General features: G+C 46.2%; 1 protein-coding gene across 1 annotated transcript in view; it reads right to left on the reverse strand.

Annotated features, from left to right (window-relative positions):
- The window catches only part of FAM81A (family with sequence similarity 81 member A), a 38,623-nt gene extending 27,268 nt beyond the window's left edge, over positions 1-11,355 (reverse strand). Inside the window, exon 1 of the mRNA XM_089781990.1 lies at positions 10,914-11,355. The gene's annotated coding sequence lies outside the window, so the exon portion shown is untranslated. The remainder of the gene's footprint in view (positions 1-10,913) is intronic.
- Positions 11,356-11,752: the final 397 nt, after the last annotated feature.

Raw genomic sequence — 11,752 nt, forward strand, 5'->3', positions numbered from 1 at the left:
AAAGCAATGAATTGTATCTGGCTCCCCATGTCTGAAGCCAGTGTTTCTCAACAAGTGGTACGAGTACCCTTAGGGGTACTCAAAAGAAATCTGGGGGGTATGTCAACAACTGAAATTTGGAGAAAACTGAATTTTTGTTTTAAGTTTTACAGCGCTTTATTATTTTTGTACTTTTTACACCCAAAAATTTAATTGCCCTGCCCGGCTACGATTAAGTTGTTTAAACACGTGTTGAAATGATAGAAAAAAAAATTGTGTGTCTGAAAACTGTAGGTACTGGGGGTACTTATACATTTTTTTTAAAGAGGTACTTTATAAAAAAAGGTTGAGAAACACTGTCTTAAGCCAATATCCTTGCCATTGGACCATCCTTCATCCCAGATCAGTGGCAAAGTGAACTTTCTAATACCAGTCTGTGAACAGAACCACCGGTAGAATATTACCATGTCATAGCTTAGGCCAGGTGAAATTTGCCCCGTGCATGGCCTAGATTTTTTTTTAAATATATTATTGGGACTATGGGGAGATTTTCCAAAAACACAAAGGGCAGTTAGGCATCCAAATCCTGCTGACAATGAATGGAAGTCGGGGACCAATTCCACTGATGCCTTTGAAAATTTTCTCCTATAGTATTGCTCCCTATTATGAATAGTCCAATTAACTTCAACAGTTTGGGTATGTCTGCACTACAGTGTTATTTCCAAATAGCTTATTTCGAAATAGTTATTTTGAAATAGCTTATTTTGAAATAATGCGTCTAGAAACAAAATGCATTTTGAAATAGCGTTTTGCTATTTCAAAATAGTGCGTCCACACTGATAGGACGCTGAATCACATTTAAGGCTGGCCAGAACCCGTTCTGGCAGGGCATCAGGTCAGGAGTTAGCCTCAGGAAGGAGCCACAGAAGGTATCTGAGACTTGTGCTTAAAGGGACACCTCCCCCCCTGGACAGACTGTTCTAAGGTTTCCCTGCTTGCTTGCCTACCTCGCTAAGGGACAGCAAAGCATTTTTTTCACTGCGTGCTCTGGTTGTCCTCACTCATGACACCACAGCACTCTGCAGCACGGAGCCGGAGCTGCCCCTGGGCACTCTGGGGCTTCTCCTGGATGTGTTGCTTCAAGCCTTGAAGCACATTCTGCAGGCAGTAACAGGCTCCCTGTTGTGCCCCACTGGGGGCTTGTGCCTCATTCCTCCCTCACGTCCTTCCACTTACCTCTCCCTAACCCACATTCCTGCTGTACAATACAAGATACATGTGTTCATTACAACAAAGCCTCTTTATTGAACAAAACTGGGGTGGGGGGGAATGAAACTGAGGTGAGACTGAGGAAAGAAGGTGGGAGAGGGAAGGAGGGAGGGTGAGAGAGGGGAGGGGAAAACCTGGGAGGAGGGAGCTGGCAGGGGGAGGCAAGGGGAGGAAGGGGGAGGAGAAGCTCAGGACTCAGGGCTGGGGGTCTCGCCGGCCCAACTGTCTCCCAGCACCGCAAATGCGGGGGCCTCGGCATCCCTGGGGGTGTGGGGAGTGTGGGGAGGAAGAATCAGGAGGGGGAGAAGGAGTGAGAGGAGGAGCGGTAGCTGGGGAGGCAGCAGGGGCTGGAGCAGCAGTAGGCAGCAAGTTCTGCCCCAGGGTCGATGACCACCTGGGGAGCACGGACCATCCTGCCCCCAAGGATGCGGTCCATTGCATCAAAATAGGGGTAGGAATCTGGATTTGCCCCTGATTGGGACCTGTCCCCTGTGACCCTGGCATACGCCTGCAGTGTTCCTGTTTATAGTGCGGAGATCATGGATGTTGTAGGCATCCCCCCAAACCTGAATTAGGTCCCTGATCTCTGCACTGGACCAGGCAGGCACCCGCCTTTTCCGGCCCCTGGCAGGCTCCTGGGAGCTGGCAGACTGGTCCTGGGGAGCGGTAGAAGGCTGGCTGGCAGAGCGGTGGAAGGCTGGCTGGCAGGCACTGGCTGCCTGGCTCATGCTGGGGCCACTGGGTCAGGTGCAGTGACTGCTAGCTCTGGGCTGGCAGGCTTGGAGCTGGCACAGGCACTGTGGCCAGAGTCAACCCCTTTAAGGGCTCTGGGGATGGGGGGAGGAAAAGGAGTATTTTTGGTTGTGCCTAGAGTGGCCACCAGGGCACCCTGGGAACGGCTGGAAGCCCCTTATTTTGAAAAAAGCATCTACACAGCGCTTATTTCAAAATAACAATTTCAAAATTGACACTATTCCTTGTGGAATGAGGTTTACCTCTGCTATTTCGATTTCATTTCAAAATAGCGGTTTGGCTGTGTAGACGCTGGTAAAGTTATTTTGAAATAACTTTGCTGTGTAGATATACCCTATGTATTTGCAGGATTGGCTCGAAGTGATGACAATCTGAGGATCTGTCCCCATGATTCTAAGGTCTTGTCTCTATGACTATTTAGTTCACAGCAAGCAAGAGTGTAAATCTACTTCACTCTAGCCTCCAGTGGAGTAAGGGTGGACCCTGCTGCCACGCATTAAAATTTCATAAGGTGCTTTGATCTATTTCTGTTTTGAAAGAGTGTAATTTAAGTGCACTTTGGAACTTTCAGTGTGCAGCAGCAGGGTCCACACAGCAGGCTAGTGTGGGGTAGATTTACATTGCAGTTTGCCATGTGCTAAATGTTCCTATGGACAGTCTCTAAACATTGACGTCTCTGGTCATCTAAACAAATTCAATACTCAAAGGCACCTGCAACTTTCTAAATCTCTATGCCTTTCTGATCCAATCTTGATGTGATATACAAAAATTACATAGAAATAATTCTAAACTGTGATTTTAAAAAGCAGTAAAAGCAAGAAAATTCAGTGAAAGCTGACACTCCCTCCTCCGTTATGATTAACTTCTGCATGAAACAATTAATAGTGAGTTTCTGATTGTAAACATCTATAATTGTACTCCAGAATTACCAACTCCCAGAAAACTTTAAAATATCCCAAGTTAAGAGACATATTCCAATATGAACAAGTTAGGCAAATCATCACAAGAAAGATGCATATAGTTAGTCAAATGAACTCCACCAACTTCAAAGCTTGGCTGTGATACTCTTGCTCCTACAGAGTAGTATCACTACTGAGTAGTATCACTATTTACTCCCCAAATAACTCCATTGATTTTAATAGTAGTATTTATGTTGTAATGCACTATTCAACTTAGTAAAGAGTACAGGCAGTCCCCGAGTTATGCGGATCCGACTTATGTCGGATCCGCAGTTACGAACGGGGCCCTTCCTCTCCCTGGTCTTCAGCAGACCAGGGAGAGGAAGCAAAGCGGCGGAACACACGGGCAGTGGACAGGGCTGTCCGCTGCCCACAGAGCAAAGCAGAGCCAAGCCGCGGAGCACGCGGCCAGCTGACAGCCCAGACACGTCTGGGCTGTCCGCTGCCCGCGAGTTCCGCCGCTTTGCTCCCCGTCCCCCTGGTCTGCAGACCAGGGGGACGGGGAGCAAAGCAGAGCAAAGCCACGGAGCCCGAGGGCAGCAGGACAACCACGGCGCGTCTGGGCTGTCCCGCTGCCCCCGTGCTCCGCTGCTTTGCTCTGGACACCTGTGGTACAGCAGCTGGGGCGCTGCCAGTTGGTCCCGTAGCGCCGCTCTGGGCGCTACTGGACCAACCGGGCAGCACCCCAGCTGCTCTGCCCCAGGCGTCCTGATTCAGCCACTGCTGGTCAGTTTCAGCAGCGGCTGAATCAGGACGCCTGGGGCAGAGCAGTTTGGGTGCTGCTGGGTTGGTCCAGTAGCGCCGAGGAGCGGCGGCGCTACTGGACCAACCCAGCAGCACCCCAGCTCCTGCCCCGGGCTTCCTGGAATCAGCCGCTGATCAGTTTCAGTAGCAGCTGACTTGGGGATGCCTGGGGTTCTTAAGTTGAATCTGTATGTAAGTCGGAACTGGCGTCCAGATTCAGCCGCTGTTGAAACTGATCAGTTTCAGCAGCGGCTGAATCTGGACGCCAGTTCCGACTTACATACAGATTCAACTTAAGAACAAACCTACAGTCCCTATCTTGTAAGTAACCCGGGGACTGCCTGTATCTCAATGTGGTCATTAGGCTTTTCAATATAATAATGAAAATCTTAACCCTAGTTTATGGGGTCAGGAGCCAGCCATGTTTTAATTATGTCCCCTGACTCAACTGTAGCTGGGCAGAGCAGCCTTAAGAAAAAGAGAAAAAATGACACAAAAATAAACCAAGTATATTGGCTCATGCATCTCTAGCAACAAGAATTGGGAAATCACCAACTACCATTAGCACTGCTAAATTAAGGCACTGAAGGCAAATAATAGAGTATTCCTAGCAATAGGAAATTATTCCATCTAATGCCCTGTCTCTTAAATGTTTTTGTTCCATTCTTCAGCGAACACACTCTTGCTGTTATGTATTCTCTTATATGTGTTTTGTATTAACCACTGATGCTAAAACAATACATTGTGGAGGTTCAAATTTTGGCAGTTAAACATCTAACTAACTTGAGCCTGTAGCAACTGAGATCATTGAAAACTGGTCAAAATTTAGTCTTTTAACGACTGGTTTTCTAATACGAACAGCCATACATATAGTAGCAACCACACAAATCTTAGCCTCCACACAAATCTTAGTGAGGAGACCGGAGAGGTCAGTTGCCCCTGGGCACCATGCTAGGGAGGTTCCAATTTAATCCCATTCTGCTCCCCCCGTTATCCCTTCAGCTCACGTGCTCCTACTCCACCTGCCACCAGCAGCTGGAGCCTCCTCCCTGCCTCTCTGCTCCAAGCCCGACCCTGCTCCAAGCTCGACCCTGCACCGGCGGGTTAATGCATGCGGGAGCCTGGCCCCAAACTGTAGGGGGTGGGGAAAGATGCAGTACAAGTTCCCCTCACCTGTGCACCAGGCTCAGGGCCGTGCCACATGGTGGCGGGGGAGGGGAAGGCACAAATTTTTCTTTTGCCCCCAGGCACAAAACACCTTCGCTACGCCTCTGTCTGGAGAAGGAACAGGAATGTTTGCAGAACCCAGCTAGGCTAGCAGTTGGGTGTCCTTTTCCTTTTTCTTCTCTTCTTATCTGGGACCAAAAGCTGAGGGACTGAAGCAGGGGTAAGCAGTGACCCAGGGAAAGTAGGTCCGAGGGCCCCTTCCCATAGGCAAACACTCCTGATCTTCCTAGGGTCCTGGATCAGAGCCCAGTGGAGTGGGTGGGTCCAGGCTACCCTATCACTGTCCCTTGAATGAGTGGACACTAACCCCTCGGCTTTTCAGCCCACTGAAGACCCTCTTACAGACAGAATAATGATCACTCTTTTTTCACATTGGACTCGATCCTGAATTCCATGTGAACTCAGAATTGCTACTGAAAACTAAGAGATATGATCTATGAAAACAGTTTTGCAACTGCTGATGAAATTTGGTGCAATATGGTGCACAGATGGAAGTAGAAAACAGGTTATTTTAATACAAGTGTTGACTTTTGAAGTTCAAAAAGCCTGCAAGGGAGATCCTGCAAAAGCATCAAAATTCACAGCATGCTGATGCTTTAGAACATGTTTCAAAGCACCACTTAGACAACAGAGAACATTTTTGTAGCTGTATGTGTGTTCCATTTACAGCACAGTATTCTATGAATGATTTTTTTAAAATAGCCTCATTTTAATGAGAAGCAGTGTAGCAATTAATGGTGAGGAGGTTCTGACTGGGACTGAGGAGACCTGACTCCAGTTCCTTGCTCTGATTCTGCTTTGCTGGGTAACCCTGGGCAAATCTCCTTTATGTCTCAGTTTCTCCATCTGTAAAATGGAGATAATGATGCTGAATTATATGTAAGATAGGTATTATTATTTACACTGTACAGATACTAAAGGCCAAATTCTACAAATCGTTCCTCACACAAGTGGTCTCCACTAAGTGCCACTAAGACAATGGGATTACTCATCTGAGGGATCTACCCACTACAGTCTGTGAGGTGGTTTTTGGTTAACACTATTATGATATTTCACAATTTGGGAAATTTAGCCAGTGATGTTAAATGACTTGCTCAAAGAGATCATACAGTGAATCAGTGGCAGAGCCTGGATCTATGTTTATTCCACTAAATTGCACTGCATGTTAGAGGCCTTGATGCAAGAGACCAGTTATGTACAGTTTAGTTTTAAATATGTAAATAGTCTCATTGAATTCATTGGAACTATCCTGATCTGGATATTGTCCCAAGGACACAAGACAAAATATTAAACTATTTAAAAATGTATAACTGACAGTATATCTTAAATGTGGTTGATTTTTTTACCTCATCTTGCAATGGCTTCATCCTGCCACATTTGTGCAGCTGAAACTCCCACTGGAGACAATGTCTGGGTGCAGAAAGACTGCAGGATTAGTCACAGTTGTACAGTCAAATACAAATTTTCCTAAAAGCCACCAGAGGCACTGATTTGTCTAAAGCAATATTTCCAAATATTAAATATTCAGCTTTTTGTTATTTTTAAATTAAACAGTCACTCTGTACACCAGGGCAAGTACTAGCCCATAGCAAACCCTACGCAGAAATATTTCTTCCTCTCCCTCACAATACATACTAATAATTAATAGGAGCCCCCTTGAGATGCTTGGGCACTAAGCAATTGTTTATTCTGATTATACCTAGCACTGGTTCTGCGTATACACTCAGATCTCCCTTATGCTGAGACCTCACACTCTACAATGATATCCCAAGGCAACTTAAAAAACAACTAATGGTCCTGCGGCACCTTAGAAACTAACAAAAAATGTAGATAGTATCATGAGTTTTCTTGGCACAACCCACCTCTTCAAATGAATGGAGTAAGGGGTCCAGAGGTACAAATAAATAGCAGAAAAAGAAGGGAGATGGGAAGGGCAAGGAGGAAAAAAACCCCTTGTCAATTAAAGTGTCCATGCTAAATGAGGCTAATTGAGCGGGCTGTCAGTGCCTGATACTTAGCTCTTGATTTCATTTGGGTGTTAAATATAACAGCCCATCCAGTTTGTGTCTTTGTTCAAACCATAGTTGAATGTGTCAAATTTGTATATGAAGGCAAATTCCACAGTTTCTCTCTCTAGCTGGTTTCTGAAATTGCTTTGCTGGTTTCTGACAGTCACTTTTAGATCATTAATGAGTGATCCTGAGGCAGTTATCTCATCCTGAGTGACACTGAGAGCATCTCTACATTGCCTCACAGCTCGGACTAAGAGACTCTGAATGGCAGATGAGCACCAAAATGCTGTACTTTAACTCCCCGGTTTGGATGCTGTAGGTGTGAGCTTAAAAGGTCCCCAGAGGGAATGTGCCTATTAGATCTGGCATGTAACTATTACTTACAGGAACTTCAGGGAGTAGCCTAGTTAGTCTGTTACAGAAAAAAACAACAAATGGTCTGGTAGCACTTTATAGACTAACGAAACAAGTAGATAGTATCATGAGCTTTCGTGGGCACAGCCCACTTCTTCAGATAACTGGTCATCTGAAGAAGTGGGCTGTGTCCACGAAAGCTCATGATACCATCTACATGTTTCGTTAGTCTATAAAGTGCTACCAGACCATTTGTTGGTTTTTTTATTGCTTACAGAGAACTCACAACCTGTAACATCTTACCCAGAGCACCCACAAGGGGGAGCCCAGAGCTGTGCACATCCCCTTAGTCCTGTGCTCTCCAACCTTTTTAAGCACAAGATCACTTTTTGAATTTAAAGTACAATCTGCGATCTACCTCAAACCCATATATATTGCCCTGCCTCCTTCATGCCCCTTTTGTGAGGCCCTGCCTCTGGTCACACTGTCCTCTCTACCTTTCCCATTCTCCATCTCTTTCACTAGGCAGGAGCAGAGGTTTGGGGCACAGAATCTGGTCTTGGGCTAAGGGATTTGGAGTGTGAGAGGGGCTCTGAGCTGAGCCTAGGGCAAAGAGTTAAGGAGCAGGAGGGGGCTCAGGGTACAGGCTCTGTAAGAGAGTTTGGGTCCAGTGGGCTCAGGGCTGGAGCGGCAGCTTAGGGTGTCAGAGGGGGATCATGACTGGGACAGAGGTTTGGAGCTGGCTCCAACTGGGCAATGCTTACCTCAGGTGGCTCCTGGTGGTGGTGCAGTGGGGCTAAAGCAGGCTCACCCCTGGCCTGACCCTACACCACTCCCAAAAGTAGCCAGCAAACTCCCTTCACCCCAAGCCCTGTTGTGCCCCCCCCACTCCATTCTGTGGAGACAGAATACAGGATGGGGGGCACCTTGACATAAGCACCCCCTTCTCTTCTGCCCCTGCCCTGCACAGCAAGCAGGAGGCTGGGTGGAGGGGGGGGCAGGCAAGGAGGAGGCAGCTGTAAGGCAATGGGCAGGAGGTGTGTCGCAGTGGGGGGAAAAGGCAGCTGAAGTGCCAGTGCTTGGTAGCCCCTAGGCCAAACCTGTCAGGATCACCTGTCAGAGGCTCCAAGATCTACCAGAAGATCCCGATCTACTGGTTGGTGACCACTGCCTTAGTCCAAACTGTGTGGCAATGTAGACATACCCTTAGTTCTCACCAGCTTCTTCACTGCCAGGCTTGCAATCAGTTGTCAGCTGTAAGCTCCATGATATAATTTATTTACTAGCACTTCATTATGGGCCAAGTTCAAAAAGCCTTTCAGGCCATATCCCATGATAAAGCAATGGGGGGTATGTCTACACTGCAGTTAAACATCCACGATTGGCCCATCTCAGCTGACACAGAGTCATGGGACTCAGGTTACAGGGCTGTGAAACTGCTGTGTGGACGTTCACAGGACCCCAGAAGAAGGGGAAGGTCCTAGAACCCTGGCTCCAGCCTGAGCCCAAACATCTACGCTGTAATTTTAGAATCCTGCAGCCTGAGCCCTTTGAGCCCAAGCCAGCAGGATTTGGCTCTGTATGCCTAGCAAGCAAGCCTCAATTAAGGTCTGATCCAAAGCCCCAAGTCAATGGACAAACTCCCATTAACTTGATCAAACGCTAAATTCAGCACTTTTTCCAGTGTCCAGGGCAGGAGCTTCTTATCCAGCAGCACTCAAATTCCATCCAGCTCTCTGTAGTTCTAAAAGTGTATGTATGTCCTATAATTAATAACTACTACATGTCAGAACTAATAGTCATGTTTCCTCTCAATGTATGTATGTAACACTCAGCATGGCCGATAGCCACCACGGGCCTTCAGACAAAGTTGGAGGGTGGCCAGCTCCGTGTCCCCAGAAGGGGTGGGACCAAGAGCAGAAGGGGCAGGGCATAGGGTAGTCAGCCCTAGCATCACCCAGAATGAGGATCTGCCATCCCCCAGCCCTCAAAGATGAATGGAGCAGAGCTCCCATGGCAGTTCAAAGGCACCTGGGGCTCTGGCCACTGCCAAAATGGAATCACCTGTGGCCAGGAACTCTGGGCCCCTTTGAAACACCAGGCCTTGGGGCAATTGCCCCTTCACCACCACTCCTGTCAGTGGGCCTGGCAATACCCAATGTTCACAGGCGTGCCTCAAAAGAAAAAAATGTTACTCTCAAGGTGAGCTCCTGAGCTAGTATAAATTGGCATAGTTCCACTGAACCTAATAAAGATCCAGGCCCCAGGTGTTTAATCTTTTAAGTCAAGAGTTCTTCAAAAATAATTTTACTACTGTTTGATATAATACAGTAATTTAAAGCACATATCTCTTTAGGTTTTTTTCTTTCTGAATATTCTACATTTGTTCTGTTGCAGATACATAAAATATCTCACAGCTGCAAGTTTCATACCTGACTGCAAAGATACCCACCCACTTGAGGCCTATCACAACTTCTATCTCACATAAACCTGGAATACCTCACTGTTATTCCTGTAAATCATTGACATCAGAAATGCAAAACTTGAAACTAAAGATAAAGCTCCATGCAAGATTAAAGAAACAGATCAGTTCACGTTTGCTCCTGTTTTGTTGCATCCCTCTCCCTCTGCCACAGCTTGAAAGCAACCATTGCCCTGCACATTTGATTTTTTGGCAGATGAGAAGAAAGAAAGATGTTCCAATGATTTAGGCACTAGCTTAGGACTTGGGAGACTGCACTCAACTCCCTACTCTGCCATAGATTTCCTGTGTGACCTTAAACAAGCCACTTAGTTCTCTATAAAATGGGAACAAGAGGACTTATCTACCTCACTGAGGTATTGTGAGGATAACAAATTGCAGATTCTGAGGTACTCAGATTCTATGAGAATGAGGGCCATATAAGTACCATACATAGTTTTCCACTTGCCCCTTTTTTAAGTCACAGTTCTCTTTTATAAGTTTCATAACATTGAAAGCTACTTAAGGTATATACAATAGGATATGGGCACCTCACGGTCTGTAATGGATTTATCTTCACAAGTGCTATTATCCCTATTTTAGACCCAAGGAATTTAGGCACAGAGAAGCTAAGTGACTTGTCTTAAACCCAAATAAGAAGTTGACAATACAGCAAGGACTTGAAGGGACCACTGGACCATCCTTCCAGTCTCAAAACAAACCAGAAATAGCTTTGTAGGTGACACAATGTTGTGATATGGGGTTCTCTGAGAGTGCGTGGCAGGGACAAACTCAGGAATCACTATGTTGCACTCGAACACTAAAACATGATGGTGATTTGGAATGACTAGAAATGTTATTGTGTCATGACTGTGAGGAGGGGTCAAAAAATGAAAAGCCCATCACTTTGGTACATCAAACAAGCCCTTACACTATACACACTGCATTGCCACATTATGAAGTTTCATGGGTCCCCTAAAATGACTGCAGCACACCTCCCTGAGGGAGCATCTGAGAATATGGGGATGATTGTGGAAATGCTATAACGCGGCGAATTGACAGAACAGCACAACACAAACATCACCATATTGTCATGCGACAGAGAGGGGCAAAGTTCAGACACTTAGTCATATTAAAGCTGCTGTATTCACTCACCAATGTTGGATTAGGGCAGGACATGGCTGCCCATCCTTCCCTTGCATCCTAGCAACCTCTCTGCTGGCTGTCTCTGCTCGGCTTTTTAATATGATTTTACTGCTGGGATAGCTGTATGCAAAAGATTCATAGAGTGCAGCTAGACAGCCTGGATGTCCATCCGTCGCTTCCTGCTGCTAGTAGAAGCCAGGTCCTCTCCCTTTCCGTTGGGCCTGCTGCCACTAGGCCTGGTAGATGGGAAGAAAACGGCTGCTGAGAGTTGTTGCCAGGACGCTGTCTCCATAGAAACCTGCAGCTCAATCTGAGAGAGCCAAGATTCTCCTAATAAACAGAAAGTGAGAGAGAGAGAGACTTATTTATAGGAGGCAAATATTCACACACCCTCCAGGAACCAGAACAAATCCCTTCTTATCACCGTTTCCTCACAATCTATTTCATGGCAGTGTCAACGCCTTGAAGAACAGGGAGGGGAAAGACCCAGCAAATAAAAACCTTATTCCATATGTTACAGCATGAATGACTAACAGTGACGGATTTTAGACACAGTATTGGGCCAACTATAAATGCAGAGACTGTGGCGAGCCTGCATTCTGTTCAATACAGTCTGCTGAGTGCCTGCTTTAATCAATCCTTTGCTTGACAAAGGTGATCGATTTAATTGGAATTACTCCAAGTTCCTAATGGTGTAAATGAGATGAGAATATAGATGACAATAGGGATTTTTCCCTGAGTGTATAGAAAATCCAGGTTGAATATAGGGCTGTCAAACTGCCAATCTGAATCAGTGAGAAGTTCAAAAATTACCTACATTTTCAGTTGCTCTCAAAGCTAGTGTATTG

The sequence above is a fragment of the Pelodiscus sinensis genome, chromosome 14 (genome assembly GCF_052426305.1).
Source record: "Pelodiscus sinensis isolate ZL-2025 chromosome 14, ASM5242630v1, whole genome shotgun sequence".
In the NCBI taxonomy this organism is placed as follows: domain Eukaryota; kingdom Metazoa; phylum Chordata; order Testudines; family Trionychidae; genus Pelodiscus; species Pelodiscus sinensis.